This window comes from Pleurodeles waltl, chromosome 4_2 (assembly GCF_031143425.1).
Source record: "Pleurodeles waltl isolate 20211129_DDA chromosome 4_2, aPleWal1.hap1.20221129, whole genome shotgun sequence".
NCBI classification, from domain to species: Eukaryota; Metazoa; Chordata; class Amphibia; order Caudata; family Salamandridae; genus Pleurodeles; species Pleurodeles waltl.
Genome location: NC_090443.1, coordinates 920443957 through 920466629, shown reverse-complemented (window position 1 = coordinate 920466629; position 22673 = coordinate 920443957). Strand labels below are relative to the sequence as shown.

The following is a 22673-nucleotide window of genomic DNA, read 5'->3' as shown; positions in this document are numbered from 1 at the left end:
CTGCTGCTTCTGATTGGGGTTTGGCAAACTCTTTGATCACAGTGAAGAGCTCTTTCGTGTTGTGAGCAGTGGCACTGATGTACTCCTGCAAGGTGGCTTTCCTAGTGACTCTGATAAGGTGGTGGTGGAATTTGGTGGCTGCTTTGAAAGCCTCGAAATCTTTCAGGGACTTGCTGTTCCTCCATCTTTTCTCTAGCCATCTGCAGATCTGCCTGGAGTCCTGCAGTGTGGGGGAGAACCAGCTGGCCTTCTTGTGGTGGTGTTTGGCTGAGGTCTTCTGGAGAGGTGCTAGGGTGGTGGCGCATTCAGAGATCCAATGGTGGAAATTCTGTGCCAAGATGCTAGCGTTCGCGGTGAGGGGCGGAGAAGACTTGCTGAGGGTGTTGGAGAGGTGTTCCTCAATGATTTAGTTAAATTTTCTGCTTGGGACTCAGACTATGTGAAGGCAAAGGGTCAGTGAGGTGATAGTGAAATGGATGCAGTGGATGTCGGTCCAGTGAAGTTTGGAGGTGTTGCTGACGGGGATGATGTTGCTGATGGAAAAGATGGTGTTGAGCGTGTGTCCAGCGATGTGTGTTGGCGAGGTGACCAGTTGCTTTAGTCTTATTGTGGCGAGATTGTCAAGCAGGGAAATGGTGTTGGTATTGTGGATGCTGTCAATGTCGTAGTTGAGGAACTAGGTTGAGGAGGCAAGAGAGTGAGGAGAAATGATGACTACGATGGAGTTGCTGAAGGCTGGACAGGGGCTGGGTGGCCTGTAGATGAGGGTCCCGCGAAAGGTTGACTTCGATGTGGCGTGTATATGGAAGTGGAGGTACTCCATGAGGGGAGATTGTACTTCCACATTGTTTGTCAAGCGGAGAGATGATTTATGTGCGATGGCCGGGCCACCGCCTGGGCAAGGAGGCCAGTCTTTGAAGAGCTGTTTGTAGTAGCTGGGGATGTCGATGGCGATGTCCAGTGCAGATGCTGGGTGTGTCCAAGTTTCAGTGAGGAAGGCGATGTTGGGGTGAGTGGAGTCCAGTAAGTCCCAGAGTTCTACGGCATGTTTGTGGAGGGAGCAAATGTTGAGGAGGATGAAGCTGAGACGCTCCGGGTTAGTGTTCGATGGTTCTGCGGTGGGAGGGTCTGGTGTTTGGTGTAGGGTGAGGGTGTGGTGGCAGTGAAGGCACGAGAATGGTCCGTGGGTGTCCATGGGTGATGCAAGATGGTAGGCGGCGGATCGTGCTGTGTTCAGCACGTGGAGGGTCTTTGCATTGTAGCGATGGAAGTTTGGTGGCCAGGGATTGTGGCAATGGACGTGTTCCAGTCACAGACCAGTGCAGATGAGCTTGCCTTTGGCGTGCCTTGCAGAAGGGGAAGGAGGCAGGGGTCCAGTCAGCTAGAAGGCCAGAGGGCGGGAAAGCGCTTCGCAGGGAAGGAGGAGGTGGGGTCGCAGGGCCAGCAGCGGTGCGGGAAAACATGTGGAGAGTGAAAGGAGAGTGATAGACACAAGAAAGAAAGAAAAGCAAAATGAAATAAGAGCGGGCATGGTGATCCTACACAGAAATGTGAGGAAAATGTAATTTTTAGTAAAATGTTGGGTTTGCAGGAGATTCTGGGAAAGAAACAAATGTTGCGGGATCCCTGCAAGCCAGACCTCCTAGGACTTCCCGGGTGTCTAGTTCTCAGAAATATCTGGGTTTGGTAGGTTTACCTAGATGACTGCTGAGCCCAGGACCAAAAATACAGGTGCTCCCCTTGCAAAAACATGTTGTTTTGTTATAGATAATTTTGATGTGTCCATGTTGTGTTTTGGGCCCTTCCCGGTCACGGACACTTGGCCCACCCACACAAGTGAGGTACCATTTTCATCAGAAGACTGACTTGAGGGAATGCTAGATGGAAGGAAGTTTTGGGCTGCCTTCAGATTCCAGAACTTTCCATCACTGAAATGTGAGGAAAAAGTGTTTTTAGCCAAATTTTGAGGTTTGCAAAGGAGTGTGGGTGACAGAACATAGTGAGAGCTCCACAAGTCACCCCATACTGGATTTCTCTAGGTGTCTAGTTTTAAAAAATGTACAAGTTTGCTATGTTTCTCTAAATCCTGACTGAGCTAGAGCCCAAAATCCACAGCTAGGCACTTTGCAAAAAATACATCAAGTTTCTGTGTAAAAATGTGATGTGTCCATGTTGCATTTTTGGGGCATTTCCTGTCACGGGCAGTTGGCCTACCCACGCATGTACCATTTTAATCAGAAGACTTGGGACCCTGTGTTTGTACTGTGCTGCTGCAACTCCTGACACCTACCCAGTTTGGTGCACCTGCCCTCTGTTATCCGAGTCCTGGCCCCTACCACATTCCTCCTGCCCTCTGTGATCTAATGTACCATATTTGCCAATATTTTGAACTTGGTAAGAGGGAGATTTTGAAAAAAAAGACCTAGGGAATTGATTTCCCCCATTGACTTTAGGTAGAAGGCAGATAAAATAAAGCCCTTTTGGGCATAAAAAGTTTAGAAGTCTCCTGCCTAAATCTTGTCTATTGCTAGCATTCCATATTTATTATAAAAGTGTGATACACCTGATGTCATTTTGATATATTCAAAAGTTTTGGAAATGGGTTTACACCCTGCCCAAGCAGTTCACTCTAGTCAGGGTAAGGGAGTTACACAGCTAAGATAACGCCTGCTAAGCCCCTAGGTAGCTTGGCAGGAGCAGTGTGGCTTATCTCAGAGACTATGGGGGTCTTTCTGACCCTGGCGGTCATGGACCGCCAGGGCCAACGACCGCGGGAGCACCGCCAACAGGCTGGCGGTGCTCCCATGGGCATTCTGACCGCGGCGGTACAACCGCGTCAGAAACGGAAAACCGGCGGTGTCCCGCCGGTTTCCCGCTGCCCTGGGGAATCCTCCATGGCGGCGCTGCAGGCAGCGCTGCCATGGGGATTCCGACCCCCTTACCGCCAGCCTGGCTCTGGCGGTTTTGACCGCCAGAACCTGGCTGGCGGTAACGGGTGTCGCGGGGCCCCTGGGGGCCCCTGCAGTGGGGCCCCCTGACAGGGCCCCACCAAGATTTTCAGTGTCTGCCAAGCAGACACTGAAAATCGCGACGGGTGCAACTGCACCCGTCGCACCCCTTCCACTCCGCCGGCTCCATTCGGAGCCGGGATCCTCATGGAAGGGGGTTTCCCGCTGGGCTGGCGGGCGGCCTTCTGGCGGTCGACCGCCAGCCCAGCGGGAAACTCAGAATTACTGCGGCGGTCTTTTGACCGCGCAGCGGTATTCTGCCGGCGGGACTTTGGCGGGCGGCCTCCGCCGCCCGTCAAAGTCAGAATGACCCCCTATGTGCTAAGCATTTGTACACACACAGTAACGCAGTGAAAACACTACAAAAGGACTCCACACCAGGTTAGAAAAATAGCAATATTTATCTGAGTGAAACAAGACTAAAATGACAAAACTCCAACATACACAAATAAAAATTTTGAAAGATTAAGGGGGTCATTCTGAACTTGGCGGTCCATGACCGCCATGGCGGAGGGCGGCGGAAGCACCGCCAACAGGCTGGCGTTGCTTCCTGGGCGATTCTGACCGCGGCAGTAAAGCTGCGGTCAGAAAAGGGGAGCCGGCGGTTTCCCGCCGGTTTCCCGCCGGTTTCCCGCTGGCCCAGGGAATCCGCCATGGCGGCGCTGCTTGTAGCACCGCCATGAGGATTCCGAGCGCCTTCCCGCCAGCCTGTTTCTGGCGGTGTCCACCGCCGGAACCAGGATGGCGGGAACGGCTGCCGTGGGGCCCCTGGGGGCCCCTGCACTGCCCATGCCACTGGCATGGGCAGTGCAGGGGCCCCCATACCAGGGCCCCACAAAGATTTTCACTGTCTGCTGTGCAGACAGTGAAAATCGCGACGGGTGCCACTGCACCCGTCGCACCCCTTCAACTCCGCCGGCTCCATTCCGAGCCAGCTTCATTGTTGAAGGGGCTGTCCCGCTGGGCCGGCCGGCGGTCTTCAGGCAGTCGCCCGCCGGCCCAGCGGCCAAGCCGGAATGGCCGCCGCGGTCTTTTGACCACGGAGCGGTCTTTCGGCGGGAACTGCTTGGCGGGCGGCAACCGCCGCGGTCAGAATGACCGCCTAAATGTAGTATAGCACTCAGAAACATAATAGCTCCCACTGGGGCTATCAAAACGGCTTGACACAGCCGCTTGCAACAGTCCGGTGGTGACTGCGAGGGAGCGCAGACGAGCTATGGAGTCATATATAACCCAGTTACAGTAACTTGGAAAACAATGAAACAAAGATGTTGCACTGTGGCGGGGGCGTCACTAGAGCCGGTGTGGTGTTAGTTCCTCACTGCCACTGGGGAGGTGAGGTGTCAGTTCCTTGCTGCTAGGCAGGGAAGGTGAGGTGTGGGTTACTTACGGTTGCAGTGGTGGTGATGCGACATTAGTGGCGGTCCCTTTCAACAAGGTGGGGTCAATCAATCCAGCAGGTCAAGACGTGAAACTTCGATTTTGCGATGTCACAATTACATCCCAGGCCCACAGGTGCTGTGGCGTAGTGAGAGTCGTGTGTCAAGGATATTGGTGACACTCCAGTCTGGACTCACACTGCGGCGGGACTTCGGAGGGGTGGTGGCAGGGTCTGCATTGTAGATCACAGTCATTGCACTCAGCGGGACCATGTTTCCAGTGCAGGCAGCGGTGTGGAGTTGGGGAGCGGCGCTGGTTCGAAGGTCGCTCTGAAAGTGGATGTATCAGTTTCTTCCTGGCTGCACTAGAACTCCCTCGCAAGGGCCCAGGACTAGATTTGGCACCACTTGGCAAGTCAGGACTCTCAGCAAAAGAGTGCAGGTGCTGGCAGATGAGGTCTTTGATTGCCCTGAGACTTCTTAACAGGAGGCAAGCTGAGTTCAAGCTCTTGGAGAACCTTGGAAAGCAGGATGTAGAAAGCAAAGTCCAGTCCTTTCACTCCCAGGACAGAAGCAGCAAGCAGGAGGCCAGCAGAACAAAGTAACAGGCAGAGTGGAAGTCCCTCCTACAGCATCCAGCTGTTCTTCCTGGCAGAATGTTTTCACTCCAGAAGTGTTCTAGCTATGTGGTGTCCGAGGTCCAGTACTCTTACCCATTTCTGTTTTCGAAGTAGGCAAACTTCAAAGAGAAGTCTTTGTAGTGCACTAGACCCTGCCTTTCCCTGCCCTGGCCTAAGACACAATCCAGGGTTTTGGAGACTGCTTTGTGTAAGGCCAGGCACAGCCCTGTTCAGGTGCAGGTGCCAGCTCCTCCCACCATTCTAACTCAGGAAGACCTTTCAGCCTTTTTATTGGCCATCATACTTGAGGTTGATCACTTAATTATATGTTGCACATTGGTGACAGGATGTGCTGTAAAGGCCAGAGGTGCACACATTGCAGCTGGGGAACCAGGTTCGAGTTTTGGCATCAGCTCAACATCCTGTGATTTTAGGCAAATAGCTTAACGTTGTTGTGCCTAAAACCAAAATGAATGTTTCCTTTTGTAATGTAACTGCTCATGTGAAGCACCCCTATAGCTTCAGGTCAAGTCTGTGCTACATAAAACTGAAAAAAAAAAAATTAAGGGCCAGATTTACTAGGCCCTATTGCCTACTTGTGCCACATTTGCGTCATCTACAGGATTTCACTGCACTATTTTTGGCATGATTATAAAGGCCTGCTCAATGCGGGCATTAAAGTGACACACCCATTATTATCAATGGGCCTCCTTGCACTTTGCTGTAAAGCGTCAACATTTTTTACACTAGAGCAGCAAAGTGCCACAATAGCATACAAATTGTTGTATTGTAACTACACTGCATGGTACTGTTAGGTGGCGGTAGGGGCACGCAAGAAAAGTGGCACCTCAGGACCGATGCGCCACTTTATTGTAAATCTGGTGTTTTATGCACTTCTGTCATTGGGTTATACTTGGACTACAGTTGGGTAATATTTGTTCTACATTTGGGCTCTTTTACATCTTGAGGCCATCTTGGGAGACTTACTTGTTATGAAGCTACCTAATTTCCTCATTTACTGTAGCATCCTCCGTAGAAAATGCTTTCAGTTTTCCACTTCGATTCCATAATGATGGCATTCAGTTGTGCCACACTGTTGGAATAATTTCAGAATATTAGCACTCTAGTTGCGCATTAGAACACTGGAGTAAAACTCCTGATTACTAGGGAGTTAAATGGCAGTCTGCTACTGGAGTTGAAAGGGCATGCTTTACCGTGCATGTTAGAATGTTTTAATGAAATAGAAGAGGAAGAGGACATTCTTTCTACAGCACTAACCATAATTTCTATGACAAAATGAATCCCCTCATTTAGTTCCTTTCTAAATTAAGGGCCTGATTCAGAGGTTGGCAGTAATGGTTCCGCCATCGGCTTTTTGACAGGAAAACCGCCCGCCGACATAACGGCCCTCCCTCCCTATTTAGATATCAGCAGGAGCACACAACGTAGTTCCCCACTTCCCCGTGAATCAAACAGACCATCAAAATGATTAAGTCTGACCTACTGGTACAAAGGGACAAAGCTTGGTCAAGGAGGACACCTGTCTCTCACTGAACAAATTTGAGGTTGTCTTTACAGCTTCTAGAAAACAAATAACACTGCTTAGGTCTAGGGATAGAATATGCATGAATGAGGTTGTTTAATAACATGACCCACTCCCACATACCTAATGTCCCTTTTGTCCTTAATTAAATGGAGGTTCTTTCCTAGTTTCCCCGCCTCTTCTTTTATCTTAGGTTTTACTGGACATTCACATAAGAAATTAACCTTTGTTTCCGCAAAATAGACAAAGCTTCAATGTCCTACATCGGTGTCTTTCTTCATCACTTAACTGTCCTCTCAGACTCCTTATCTGCATTGGTTCTGCTTTGTCAGTTTTGTCCGGGTCAGGTCTTTTTTCTTTAACAACCAGTATCTTAATGTCAGGTCAACCTTTGTCTCGACCTACACTGCCAAATCTATTAAGTTGCTAAGATATCTGAGGATTAACCACTTGGGCTAACAAATCTTTTAATTCATCACGTAACCCCTTGTAAAGCAAGGCACTCCTTTTGTTCTCTAGCCACCCAGATTCTGCCACTAATTGATTGAACGTAATAATGTATGTCAATAAATCTTTATTGCCTGTTCGTAAGTTCCATAATACAGTATCCACTGAATGTGAAACCATCAAACAACGTTTTCAGTTCAGTCTTAAAGGCTGGGTAATTATATAGTAGTGGGTCATCTCTTTCTGCTATTGGAATCAACCACATTGCAGCTGTGTGCCCCAAATAGGACAAGATAAAAAACACTTTGGATTGATCCTTGGAAAGCAGGCTGGTTTGTAAATGAAGTGTAACATGGTACTGGTTTATAAAACTGGCAAATGTTGTGGGATCCCCAGACAATCCTTTAGGAGGGGCCAAAGGAATAAAAGGTGGAGTGGTGAACTGGATTACATGTGCACTCGCACCCTGACTAAATCCAGCTGTGCCATACTGTACAAAAGTCCTTTCTTGGGACTCCCCCCTTTGTTCTATGCTCGAAACACTTGGCGTGGCAGTGGCTACTCCTTGAAAAGTATCCACTCTCTGTGCTAAGGCTTGAGTCTCTTTTTGCAAATTGCCAATCATGTGAGCTAGATCAGCCAAGGTGACCTCCCTGTCTCCATTTCACTCTGGCGAACATTCTATGTGGGCTCTTCGTTCTGTCAAGACTATTGGCTACTACCTTTTTTTAGGAGTGAAATGGGTACAAAGTATATCCCCACTTCTCTGCAAATCAAGCAGACCATAAAAATGATCAAGTCTGACCCACTGGAATGAAGGGCCGAAGCTTGGTCAAGAAGGAATCCAGTCTCTCACTGAACAACATTGGGGTTGTTGTTACAGCTTCTAGAAAACAAATAACACTGTTTAGTTCTAGGGCTAGAATATGCATAAATACGTTTTTTAATAATATAATCCACTATCGCATACGTAATGTCCCTTCATCCTTAATTAAACAGAGGTTCTTTTTAGCTGAATCCACTATTGCGCTAACTAGAAAACAGAGCTCAAATCTGTTATTTCATAGAACTCATAGAACTCATACAGAGAAACATGCTCCAAATGAATATATAAATGATGAAAGATCATGAGCCGCCTTAGCAACAATTCATCACAGGATCATAAGTAAGTATTAATTCCATTCATCGTTGTCCATTAATGTGCATCTCCTGATAAATGGAGTTCAACAGTTCAACAACATAAATTCTAATCTAATATTAAAGCAAGGTTTATCTCATTCTGTATCAATGTTCAACAATTCATACATTAATTATTTGAAATCCTCCTTGAAATAGTTGCTAATTCATCAAACATTAGGAAAATAATAATAAGTATTTTTGTCATTATTTTGTTTATGAATAAACAAGGCGGTTAACTTCACTGAATCTGTCAAAAAAGAAAAACAATCAGATACATTTCTGTAGTGCTTATTCACAGTTTGGAATTTTATTACACAAATGGAAGAGGTTGCTGCTTTAATAATGTTCCTTTGTGTTTTTCTGTTTTGCAGGTCAGGAGTGAGGATTCCGGGAAAGCAGGAAGCCCTAAGTGTGCGCCCCCGGAAGACGAACCCGACGCATTCAGTAGGAGCAGAGGATGACATGGACTTGGATGAGGAGGAAGGGGAAAACAGAAGGAACGCAGTGGGATAACAGAGACGCCAATACTGACAGGTAACAAGAGTTAAGAGTGGGTAAAAGGACGCACTACAAAGATCAAGTGTCCTGGTGCAGCATGCAGCCTTAGAGGCTGCATGCTCCACCCCTTAAGGGGACCGCATAGCAGGATGCGCCACACAGGATGCGTGGCACATACAACACGTGGCAATGGGCAGCTACACAAATAAGTTACAACAATCACAAATAGGAATGTGTCCGCAAGGGTGTGTGTAAAAATGTACCCACAATATCAAAAGAAACAACTCTAACAGTATCCCTCATTTTAACCCAACAAACCCATTCTAATGTAGCAATATCACTACACTATACTACAGATGGGTGAACGCAGAATGTAACACAATGCTTACTGGTGAACAGCAAACATACCAGAGATACAAAGGCCACATGTCCCATTTGTTTGTACACCATGTCACAAACATAAGATCATATGCAAATGCAAAGTGTCAGGTCATCTGTGTAATGCATATGTGCATGTCATTGACACATCATGTCAAAATAAACACACATGCATTCTCCACTTACAAAAACTGAAAACATATAATTTTGGTGTAAGTTACAGTAATGACATGAATGCTTGCACCAAAATCTATAATTGGGTGGGATGGGTTGGGATTTGGTAGGAGTCAGGGCCAGGAAAAAATGGTGGCCTTGACGGAGTTCGCATAGCCATGCTACGCAGAACTGCGTAAAGTCACATAAAAACTCTGTCGAGCTATGCAGATTTCCACTAGCGGGTGGAGTTTCTTGCTGCACCTGTTCATGTGATGTTTAATGTCACTGGCAATGCAAAGTACGTCCTCGCATTGGATTTCTCACACGAACTGCACCTCGTGGTTCGCATGGGCACGGTCATCTTGCTTTTTTTGCTTGTCATGGTGCTGGGGCCTCGTTATGTCCTCTATATATCTCTCCCATACCCCACTTTTAAAACCTATTTTCCCCTAGTTTCTTTTCATTATATTACCTTTTCTTGTTTTTGGCACTTGCTTGGGCTGATTAAGAAGTAATGCAGAGAATCTTCCTGTGTCCTTTCTAAGATAGTCATCGTTAATATTAGTATTAGTGAGTTTGCATGTTCTCTCACTTCTCTGTGCCTTTATTTTTTTATTTGTAGCGAGTACAATGGCAACTGCCAAGTAATTTCCCAGTGATGTGTTGTAGTTTTGCATGCATCCAATCTATGCATTGAGAGATTCAGAATGAGATGAGAACTGTATAAATCATTCATTGCAATTTATTAATAAATCCAAAATGTAGTTTAGGAAATTTGGAATAGGGTTAGGAAATTTGGAATAGGATGGTCCAAGATACTATTATTATTATTATTATTATTATTATTATTATAATACCAGTGCTCTGAAACTCTGATGTAGAAATGTTACTGTGTTTGTCATTTTCTTCAAAAAAATAATATTCTTGGAGAGATTATTAACAGTACCACTAATCTTTTCTATTTTTTTTTACATCATCTAGCATCCAGGGGCAGGAGGAGGGGCTGGTGGTGATGAGGCGGTGAGGCAGCTAAAGGTGGCCCCTCCACAAGTGCCATGGCAGATGGCTCTGCTGGCCACAGTAAGTTCTCCTGTTGTGTTAATATTAGTATTTATTTCTCTAATTTGTACTGCTACACACTTTTACCTTTTACTGTGCCTGTCTTCTAATTTTTTTCCAACTCCACTTCAATTTATCTGTTTCATAAACTCTTCTGATCCCTGCATTATCCAATTTACTTATTTTCTATATTCAAGATTCTTTACTTCAAACTGTCTGGCTGTATTAGTCTGTCTGGCTTCCTTTCTTCTGCTTTGTTGGTGAGCCTTCCCTCTCCCCTTATGTATCTTATCTTGTGGCATGGTGGTAAGGCTCAGAGAACACATGTAGTGAAGATTGCATGCCCAAGTAAGGTATTCTACACGTTTCATGACAAGGCTTCCCTTTTCTTGCTGCAGTTCAACCATTAAAAAAGGAAAAAAATGTGTTTTTGAACATGGTCATGTAATTGTTGGTACCGTCCAATGTTGTGTATGTGTTATTAGTATACTAGCAGTTAATGACTGTGCACCATGGTTGGAAATATGAGGAGAATGACCCCATTGCACTAGCCAACCAAGACCATATGTCCTTCATTGACCAGTTCTAGCACCCTTTTATTTCTCTTGATTCTTGATTTCTCAGATTCATCAATAGCTAGTTCCGCCACTCCATTACCACATTTTTTTACTTGATTACCTGGCTTTTAAAAACTTGCCAACCAACAAAATGCCCAAATGATATTTTGATAGAAGAGAACTCTGTAATTTAAATATAGGGATGTATTGGGATTGTATTTTGCTATTGCAAAAAAACAATAGGGGGAGGCGTATGTAGTGTCTAAAATGTGTAATGTTTTTTTCCAACTGCACCGACCACCAGTGCCGAGGCCAGCAGCGCCAGCGCAGACACAGCTGTGGGAGCAGATGAGGAGGGAGTCTCTGCGACAGAAGTGGTGGGCAGTGGTAAGTCCTATTGCTTGCTTGTTAACAATTAGTAATATAGGGCCAGATGTATGAAAAAGGCCTTTTGCGAATCGGAAATAGCGATTTTTAAGAAATCGCTATTTCTGATACGCAAAATGCAATGTATCACATTTGCGATTCTATAATAGCGATTTCTTAAAAATCGCAAATGCTATTACTGAATCGCAAATTGCGATACTGGCCCCCATTCGCACCTATGGGCCTGTAGGCCCATATTTGCGAATTTTTTGCATTTCCAAAATTGCGAATTCCTAACTGGAAATCACAATTTTTGGAAATGTAAAGTCCAGGGTGCTGGGGGCCTTAGGCCCCCTCTGCTGCACCCCAAAATATTCTTTTACAACATGTAAGGTGCACACATGCCGAAAGGGCATGTGTGCTTTACATGTAAATTTGTAAAATGCATTTTAAATGCATTTTTTAAATTTGCACATGGTTACCACCAAGTTCAACTTGGTGGTAAATAGCGATTCCTAAATGCCCAATTCACATTATGGAATTGCTTGTTACATGTGCTTTAGAAATCACAAATAAGGATTCCTTATTTGCGATTTCCTATTTAGAGAGTCGCAATTTGCGACTCTCTAAACAGGGTCGCAATTTTAAGGAATCGCTATTTTAGCGATTCCTTAAAATTGCATTCAGAATGCCTTTGATACATTCTGAAATGGCTTTATGCAGTTGCAAACGGGCATTTACACCGTTTGCGAATGCAAAAAGCTTTGATACATCTGGCCCATAGTCACTACGAGGGTGTAGTAGTGTTGTTGTTGACTCACTCATCAACATCCTGCTTTAGCAGATGCAGAAGTTAAGCAAGTATGAAAGGCTCTTCTGTCTGCAACTTAGCAGACCAAGGTTCATAAAATGAACTTGAACTATGATGTGTTTTGGAAAATTGAAAGAAGGATGGCAGTAGAATGGATGGGTGAAATATAATATGAGTAAAAGGATGTGTGTGGATGAAAGGGTGAATAATAATCATATAGGTGGTTGATGAGAAGGTTGATAGGATGAATGGGTTGGTGAAGGATGGATGAAAGGGTATACGGGTGGTAGGATGCCAGCCAAGGTGGGTGAAAGGGTATTGGTGAAAGGATTCCATGCCTGGATGGGTGAATGGCTCCTCGGTGGGTTATATCTGTTTGATGGGTGAAAAGATGAATGGGTGGTTACTGGGTAAATGGATGTCGGTGAAAGGTTAGTAGAGAGGCATGTTTGGAATTTGGATGGTTTTAAATGGTGAAAGACTGGATGAGAGAATGTAAAGCTTAGCTTAAATGGTGTGCATCAAAGCCAACGGTGAAGAATAAGAGTACTAGAAGAACAAATTTGCAATGATGAATAGATAAATGCTTGGAGTGAAGAAAGCAAGAGAGCTCTTCTGGATAGGGGTGTTCTCACCTACTTTACTTGCTTGGAATGGTTTTTATCAAAGGTGTAATGCAATGGTTTGGATGGCATTTCAGAATATTCCCTTGACTCACAGTATTTTTGCAAGTGAGGCAAGTAATATGTATCCCAGGCCAGCATTCATTTACCACCTCTTGCCTCCCTTGCTATAGCCGTTCACCATTGCCACCCAAGATGACCTAACAACTGCCTGGTTCAATTCAGCAGAATCAAAACTGCAATGTTGGCTGTGCAATGTGCATCTGTCAGTTTAAGGTAAGTTACTGTGTCAAACACTTTTCAATGCATGGCAATGCAAAAACAAGGTGTGTTTCCCTTTCCTCCCAGTGCCCAGTGTGTCAGTCACTTCCTAGTTCTTCACTCCTTTCATCTTTCTTAAGGTCTGTCCCAGACTTCTGAATAATTTGGAAAATATTTTTTTTTGCTTGTGCCACTTTTTCAAGCCAAGTGATAAATATAATTCATTACGGCTTCCATAATGGATTTACTTCGGTCTAGTTTTTCCCTTTTCAACATTTGCCAACCACAGTGAGTCACACTACTTGCCAAACCAGGGGCACATGATGAGGAGGAACTGATTGATCAGCAAACTGTGTACTCTACCTACCCATCCTAATCCCTACCACCTTACCCTGAAGTTCAGTACGTTAAGAACATTCCTTTCCTGACTACAAAGCAAACATATTTTTGGGGAAAAAGTAGTTATTACAAAGTGTGGTGGAGGAGGGTCATGAGCACAGTGAGTAAAGTGGTCCATAAGTACATTCCTTGATTTTCCTGAATGGGATATTCTATTATAACGATGCAAATGTGCCAAATACAATCTATATCCCATTCCTTAATCCTCTCTCTGTACTGCAGTGCATCACAGTTCACACCGCCTACTTATGGCAGACCGGGTGTCTGCATGATTGATTATATTATACTAAGTGGCATATTTTGTTCTTAGTATTCATCAGCCTTGTAGTCCATGTACAAAGAAAAACAGGGCCATTGGAATAAAATAATTTTCTAGTACAGCTGCCCCAGCTGCAGACGCTACTAGTACGACTTCGGACACCAGCTGAGCTAACAACACCACCATTAATTTAGCACAACAGGAGAGAGAATACTTGCACTCCATAGTGCATATTATGGCTGTGACAGTTATCACCTTAAACTTGAATGGACTGAGGTGACCACCAAATGTACTGCTACTGTGCCACTACACTACATGATTTTAAACAAGGTGTTTGCTCAAAGCATTGGTTACAATTTCTCTTTTTTCTTTCTTGATATAGCTTTTCCTGCTGGTCCACCATCATGACATTAAACAACAGCCTGGCTGCAGCAGGTGAAGCTGGAGGACATATGGCCCAAGTACCAGCGGCTGGTGATCTTTTAGGAAGAGGAGGAGTAGGCGGCAGCAGTTGCTGCCAGTACAGAGGGTCCCAGCAAGGCCCCAGTGCAACTAGCCCCGCAACACCTACACCGCAGTGCCAGGGCAGCCGCCCATCATCACATCATCCCTGCTGCCCCCCATGAGACACTGTGTTCTAATGCTGCATTCTTTGGAGGCTGATGCTGATCGAGGCCAATCAGGCACGTATGGAGGGGTTCCTCAAAATAATCTTGGACCGCCTTTAGTCAAGTGCCCTCCTCTGTCCCTTTTTTAACCTTTTAGTTTGGTGGGTGGGACTTGTTGTGGGTGGAGAGGGCGCGAATGGGTTTTATGGGACTTTAAAAAAAAATTGTATTCATCATGGACAAATGGACAGGTTTTTTTTAAGCATTGGGGAAAGGAACATTTGTTTGGGATAGGGGTAGGCCAGTTGTGGGAAGAAGTGGTGGGTATTTATTCTTTTGTGAGGTACGGGGATAATAAATAGTTATTTACACTTCTTTATGCATAAAATCTTTTTTGGGGTGTTTAACTTCACACTGCAGTTTTACGCAGCGTTTTGTTTTTCAAATCTGCTGGTAGTGTATTACATTTAGAGCAGCATGTTTTACAAATCAGCTGACAGTGTAAAACAATTATTTATGCAGTTAGGTATGGGAAACTCTTCCAATACTCTTCTAGTCTCTGCAGTGCATTCTGCAAAATTTGACCCACAGGAGTGGGGCGGAAAGATCTGCCATTGCCAATTATATTGCCTCTACTAAAAGTGCAACAATTCTCCATAATTCTCTTACCTTAATCGATGAAGTGAGGGCTGCATGGTTTCTCAAGGTACCACGGTGATGTAGAATTAGCATGATAGCACAATTAGGGGCATATTTATGGTCTTTGCCGCAAAACTGCGCTAATGCCAGCTAGTGCCATTCCATGGTGGCAGCCCTGCTCCATATCTATGAAATTGCACACGCCGGCACTAAAGATAGGCTACCATCTAAAACAAAGGCACTAGCTGGGGGTGGCAGTAGGGCAAAAGTCGCTAGTGGGTCAAAAATTACGCTAGGCTGGTTAGCAGAAATAAATATGCCGCCATCCAGCCTAGTGTCATTTTCTGATGCACTAACACCCAAAAATTACTCCTGTCTTAGTAAAGACAGGAGTCATGCCCACCACCCCAATGGCCAGCACAGGGGACCAGTGTCACCAGGGCAAGGCCATTAGACCCAGTGCCAGGCAGGGGGCCCCTTATGGCACAACAAAAATAACACCTACCTATACTTACCCAGGATGGGGTCCCCCATTGTATGGTGTCCATCTGGTGTGGGTGGGGGTGTTGCTGGGGCTTGGGGTGGGCATCTGTGGGCCCATTCGATGGTGTTTGGCCATGAAATTGGGTCCACAGGCACCCTAAGGCCTGGTCTGATCCAGGCATTCTATAATGGCGCTAAGCAGACTTAGCGCCATTATTTGGGTCCACCTACTCCGCGCACGTCATTTCTGCGCCGGAGTATAAATAAGGCGGTAGAGGGTTAGCGTCACATTGTGGCCGGGAATGCCTACCGTGCATTTAATTAGCACAAGGTAGTGTGCTGCATCCACAACATGACGCTAACGCCAATATTTTTATGCTAGATGGGTATAGCATCAAAATATAAATATGGAGTTAGCTCAGCTTTGTTTTATTGTCAAAATTATTGATGCTAAAATAGCGCAAGCAAAGTATAAATAGGCCCCTAACAGTGAAAGCATAGGGAGCAAGGTCACACTCCAGGTAGGTGAACTCAAATGAAGATCCTCCATACTGAGTTGAGGTTGCTTCTACCACATCCGCCCCACCAAGTGTGTGATTAATCAATGGTGTAAATTATTAATAAATCAATAATTAATCAATAAATCACACAACCCAGGGGAAGAGGGTTAGTGATTTCATGAGTGGACAGGAAAGGGGTTTTGGGAAAGGTGTGGCAAAAAGACAAACACTACACAAACACTATATTCATCTGGGAAAGGATGATCAGCAGCCTGTTGCAGGAGGAATAGAAAAATATGCATATGTATGACACAGAGATAACTTTTACATTCTCTCAGCCCCAGTGAGACCCAAGTTGTACATATCTAAAAATCTTTGGTCACTTACGTTTGCAACATGGTACATATAATTAATCTTGGGGTGAAGCTACCACACACACTTCTGAAAAATGAATATGGAAAGAAAAATAATACTAGTCTGTTTGCCAAATTAGGAGATGCATCTGCAATCTTGGCTTCATCTTGGCTTAGCCCCTCAATCTTCTTGGGTGCCTGCCTAAAGCAGTCTGATAAAATAAGCATGAGTGTTATGGTGCAGGAGAAGAGAAGGCCTGCAGATTGTAAAACAGAAATGTTTATCATGATATTGTAGAATTAAGAAGGATTGAAATGGAAGGTAAGCTTTATGAAGAGTAGTGTACCAAGATGACTCAGAGGTGGCAGAGCAAGACCTTTGTGATCATTCATTGTCTGACTAATGTGTGATCAATTAAGTGAGAGCAAGTACAACAACCAACAATCAAAGACAAGTGGCAACATGTATCGGGATTATCAAACTCACAACTGGCATGATGATCATAAATAACGTTAAGCCTAGAACACATGCATAATGTGACATTACTATCCATCACATGTCTATCTCCTCCAGTTTCCTACAACAGGCCCCCCACCCAACCACCACAAAGTTTCAACTTTGAGCAGGTCAATAGACACACACAGCAGCATTACATTTCCCAAATCAAGTTATTGACACACCTCTCACCACCAGTCCACAGATTGGAGTAGGCCTCTTAAACTCATCCTCACATCATCCATGTTGATTTCCTTGAAGCTGATAACGTCCTTCTTCTGGCAGTTGTTTAAGTTGTCAAATCATGCTCTGATTCCTTCCATCATCCTCCAGTCTCTGATTAAAGATTACTATGTCCAACTCCATATCAACTGCTCCCAGAGTCACAGTTGCCCGACCAATTGAGATACTGTGACCTGTAACGCATAGCTGTGTTTAACAACAAGAGAAACATTGAGTAGGTTTTTTTCTGGACTAGAATTTTGTTTGTTACCTAAATAGACTGGTTGGTTCTTCTTTGACAAATGTGAACCAGAAAACAAAGCACCAGAAAACACAGGAGTGTGAAAATGCCAGCAAACAAATTTCGCTAAGTGTCAAAGGGGAAGAGAAAAAACCACCTTCAGAAAAAAATTTATCACACATTATAATTCTGCCAACATTGTAAATCGATCACAACACGAACACAAGCCAGCGTAAAAATATAGTTAAACAATACAAATTAAACACCCACTCTCACTATCTGCCACCACTAGAGATGAGCCACACAAACCATCTCAGCATTGAAACAAGTATCCCTCATAGAAATCGTTGAGGCATATAGCATTACTACTTACCTGTTCCAATCAAGCATAGTGGCTCTTCGATTCAGGAAACAAAACACACATTGGCCAGTAAGTTGTGAATCAAATATCTTGGGCAGTCCTAGGAGGGGACAAAAGAAAGGATAGGCACAGATTTGAGGCAGGCATTGTCTCTCAAATCTCTTTGAAGTGATTTTGGGGGGCTCGGGGGATTCTTCAATGCACACTGGTCCAACTACAATTCAACCATACATTTGCCTAAAACAGTTGCAGTTCAAAAGTAATTTAGACAGAAATAAACAATATAAAATAATAAGGTTTCCCCAGCTAATTAGTTTTTTGTTCTCAAAGCAGTTCATCAATAGTAGAAAGTAGAAAGTTCTATGGTGCCCCAGGTCTAGTCAGGGAAGTAGAGTTCATCCTCAAACTCAGGTGGTTCACCCAGACGTGGGTCAGCTAGCACACTACCATGCCCTGAGTCCAAACAATCATCACCCACATCCACCTCTTGTTGTACTTCAGGTATGCTGTAATTTGGCAGTATAAAGTGCTGATTAATTTTGATCATGGTCAATCTCTCGACGTGTTGGGATGAGAGACTGGTCCTTCTCACTGTCACAACTGTGAAATGGGGTATTTTTGCTGTTGTATTAGTAGTAACAACAAACAATATAATGTAATTGTTACTTAAATAAACTTATAAATAATTATGAAATACAGTGTATCCATTCGTAAAGCCACTACATCAAAATTAACTTTCAAAATCATGTACAGTCATGAAGGATAAGAAAGTGCAACAACTACAACTTACAGAATGTAACTGTTAGCTTTACCTGTCTGAATCAAGTTGGCATGTGGCACTCAGGGAGGTGCTGGTGACAAATTGAATAATAAACCTTGAATAATGTAATGTAGTGCAACTGTATGTCTATGGCAGACATGGGGCTAATGGGAAAAATAGGAATAAAAATGTTTAATTTATTTTATAAAAATTTGAAAAGTAAGAACAATAGTTACGAAAATATTTAAATATTATTATTATTATTAGACTGTTATAAATTTAAATAAAATAAAGTTTGGAATTTGAAAAAAAGGATAACATTTTTTAAAAATAGATTTCAATTGCTGAAGTACTAGGGAGGGGGACTAGCATGAAAACCACAGGGGTTGGGGAGGCAAGGAGTTATGGAGGTAAAACATGCAAGAAGAAATATAATAAAATATAAAAACTGCTCGTACAGCACATTTATTAATAAGCATTGACCTAATAGGCCTGAATAACACACAAAATGGCCACCGGCTACATGGTCAAACAACACTCAGCAAGGAGGCATAGCCACCAAATCAAAGAAGAACTCATGCAGGCCTAAAGCACTCTAGCTGCATACCCAAAATGTCCACCAGCCACATGGTCAAACAACAACCAGCAAGGAGGCATGGTCACCACAACAAAGAAGAACACATGCAGGCCTAAAGCACACTGGCTGCCTACAGAAAATGCCTGCCAGCCACATGGTTAAACAACAACCAGCAAGGAGGCATGGCCACCACAACAAAGAAGCTCACATGCAGCTGGAAAGCACACTGGCTGCCTACACAAAATGCCCACCAGCCACATTGTCAAACAACATCCTGCAAAGAGGCATTGCTACCTCAACAAAGAAGAACACTTGCAGGCCTAAAGCACACTGGCTGCCTAAACAAAATGGCCACCAGCCACATGGTCAAAGAACAAGCACGATGAATAGAAAACAAAAAAAACATATCGGTATAGGATTGTAATTGACTTACAAAAAGAGCCCAAGACCACATGGCATGAGGAACAAAAACAAATGATGGCCTTTGACAAACACTCTCATGCACTGGACAGACAAAGTAGGCATTGATACAGAGAAATAAACAGCATTAAGTCAGTAATTACAAAAACAAAAATTATAGGGGGTAAAGATTCTACAACAACACACATCATACAAAGGCATCATGTGCTATAATCCCACCATAAACCGTTTGCAGAACAAAATGTGACATACCCCCAAACAACATTTTGTTATCTTTGATCCAATGCCATCCATGGTGTTTCAGTCCTACAAACAACACAAACAGTTGTTTTTTCATCATGCACTCGTGACTAGTACTGGGCCTACAGCTGGAAGGCCTGTTCCATTAGCAGGCTAGGCCACTTAAAATTAACATTCAATTTAATGAATATTGCAAATTTACAAAACAAAACATGGAGACGATGTAGTGAACTGTAAAACATTTTTCCTTTGTGGAAGAAAAATTACAAGTTAAACTATAACTAGGCCCCAGATACAGGCCTCCCACCACAATAAATGTAATAAATGAAATAAAATTACAGATAAGTCCTGGTGTATGCCCCCATCAAACAAACAAGTTGTACAACTCCTTTATGCAAGTGTTTTTTAACTTATTTGTGAAATCTCAAATACAACAAAGTCCTTAGATCACATGATATATCCAGGAGGCAAAAAAAGTGATCCTTCCAGCTAGAAATCCAAGTGAAAAGTGACCAGGAGATGGGCATAGCAGTGGGAGGAGTCTGCTGGACAGGAACAGGAAGTTGAAGTCTCTGGGCACTTCTAGCTATTGAAAGAAAAAGTACTCCTCGCACAACAATATCAATGCGAACGGTCAATGAGAGAAGATTTTTCACTTGAAGTTTTAGATTTTAGCTGCTTCAGCTTTGCCACGAATTCGCTAACACAGCGCTAACTAAGTCTATCAATAACTCCATGTTCTCCGTGGAACACGCAGTTGCTGAATTCCGCAAGCTCTGCCAGCGGAGCCGAGTTTTCACCCAGGCCTTGAAAAAAGCTAACTTTCCACAAGCAAGTGAGTCGGGTATTCTTGAGGGATTTGGTTTTGCGGGAAGATATGGCCACCCCCATAGAGGGGGTGGCCATGTCTGTTTTGCATGTGTCTTTTGAAGGTGTGGGTGCATGAGGGTCTGGTGTATGTCCTGCATCTATAGGTTTGTGTTTTTAATGATTGTCTGTTGGGTCGGTGAGTGTGGGCATTTGGGCCAAGTTTGTGTGTATGTGGATGTGTCTGCTGTGGTTGTGATTTGTGTTGCTGTGGTGTATGTGGGTGTGCTGGTGCATGCATGTGTGGTGGTGTGTATGATGACTTGTGGTGTGTCTGTGGTGTGTGTACGTGCTGTGGTTGTGGTAGGTCCAATGGCTGGGGGTGTGCTGGTGTTATCTGTGGGTGTTACTGTAGTGGTAGGTGTCATGTCTGTGATCGTGTGTATGGCTGTATAGTGGTGGGTGTACTGACTGGGCGTTTGACTGCGGTGGTGTGTGAGGTTTCTGCAAGTGTGTTTCTGTGCATATGTTTTTTCTGTGTTTGTGTTGGGATGTTCTGCTTGTGGATGTTGTTGTGGGTGTATGCATATGTTTGTGTGTGTTTTGGACAGGACTGGGTTGAGGGATTTGAGATAGGGAAGAGTTGTGAGTCTGGGCATGAGGTTGGAGTGGGTGGGAGGCTGAGGCAAATAAAGAGGCCAGACCCTGGAAAGACTACTGTAGGCCAGACAAGGTACAGTGAATGCCATCCAGGTAAGCCAGCATCTGGGTGATCTGGCCAGCCAGCCCTTGGATGGCATTCAATAGTGCAATTTGCCCTACAGCAATTGTTCCTAATAGATCCACAACCTCCTCAGTGAGTGCAGCCTGGGACACAGGGGAGGGGGCAGAGGTGCCTGCAGCAAAGGTGACATTGCCCATTTTAGGGGGGTGACTATTGCCAACTGGTGGGATAGCAAGAGGGAGGGTGGAGCTGAGAATACGGGGGTGAATGTAGATGCAGGTGTCACAGTCTCTCCAGGGTCCGCTGCCACTAGGGACTAGTCTTCATTGGAGGCCTTCAAGGAAGATGTTGAGTTACTTGTGGCCTCCTGGCCAGTCTACTCACCCTCCGTGCCACTGGGTCCCTCGATGTCACTGGTCTTAGCACCCAATCCCCAGTGGCCAGCTTCATCAACACTGATGTGGTTGCAGTCACCTTTCTCCTTGCCCAGTTGATGCTGAAAAAAATGATACAACAGTTATAGTGTAAATGTGAGAATACAATTGGGCATCACACAACATTTGCAACAAGTTCAATTATCCCCATCTCTGCTCCCACATCATGTATGCCTTTGTCCCTCATACACTTGTAGCTCACTCTATAACAAAGGGTTCCAGCAGCATGAGTAAACACATAGACATGGCTAAATCTCTGAACCACTACAGTACAGAGCTAAAATGTGTTCCCTTCTCCCAAAGAGTAAGATTTTTGGAAGGAAATTATCTGGGTCTCGACAACTTCTCTGTGATGTTACCTTCCACACGCAAATGTCCCTTTCAAGATCACATTGCTCTCTATCATCAACTTCCCCTCTGGGCAGGACTAAGGACACCAAAATGTTGTATGTCGGATGCACAAATATCTCACCAATGTGGACAGGTTCCTGTCTGTTCCTTACAATACAGTTTGGCAAAGAAATTCATGTTGCCAATCACAGACTGGCTTACATGCACATTTGTGATGGGCTAAGGACTCAGGTCCACCAGTTACTGTCCACATAAAGTATCACAGGTTTGCTGGAGAAACTGCTTTCAAACATGTGTCAGATAAGGATTGATATCACTGTACACAGAATATCAAAACTTTCAGGGTAGATACACATTCTCACATTATCATAGCACCAACTTAGCAATGTCAAGTCTGACATATGGACTGTTTCACAATTGTGCAGTTTGCCACAGTTCCAGTAATACATTCACTACACACATTTGTGACCCAATCATGACCTAGGGCGTGTTTTGAGAAACTGACCCTCATGTCATTATGGGAATGCTGGCAATTCCTTTCTTTGCATGCAGCCATGTGGCTGCCCACAATGTTAATTGCCATGGGAGGTGGAATCTAGTGGCATGATACAGCATAAAGCAAACCTTCACACATGGCATCAGACACAGTCTGACCAACTTATCTCCAGAAATCATCGTGGGCTTCAAATGTGTGTCTTCCTCGTAGTGGCTGGCACACAAAATAGCTGGAAAGTAAAGAGGTGAGTCCACAATAATATCTTTAAAAAATGACTTACTCCGTTGTTGCTGCTGTTGGACCCTTAACTGCCATCAAGCTCCAGGTAAGGCACCACAAGAATGAAGGCCATTAGGTGGGTCAGGATGCAGCACGCCCATCTGGATCGCTGAGAGGACTGTCCAACTTAGCTTTTGGC

The 22673-nt window shown here is 44.4% G+C and overlaps 1 long non-coding RNA gene across 1 annotated transcript in view; it reads left to right on the top strand.

Moving 5' to 3' along the window:
• LOC138293471 (uncharacterized) overlaps nt 1-15316 on the top strand; it is a 305721-nt gene extending 290405 nt beyond the window's left edge. The window contains exons 4-8 of the long non-coding RNA XR_011203016.1: nt 8548-8710; nt 10190-10288; nt 11129-11211; nt 12798-12900; nt 13926-15316. This is a non-coding gene — a long non-coding RNA (uncharacterized lncRNA). The remainder of the gene's footprint in view (nt 1-8547; nt 8711-10189; nt 10289-11128; nt 11212-12797; nt 12901-13925) is intronic.
• The last annotated feature ends 7357 nt before the right edge of the window (nt 15317-22673 follow it).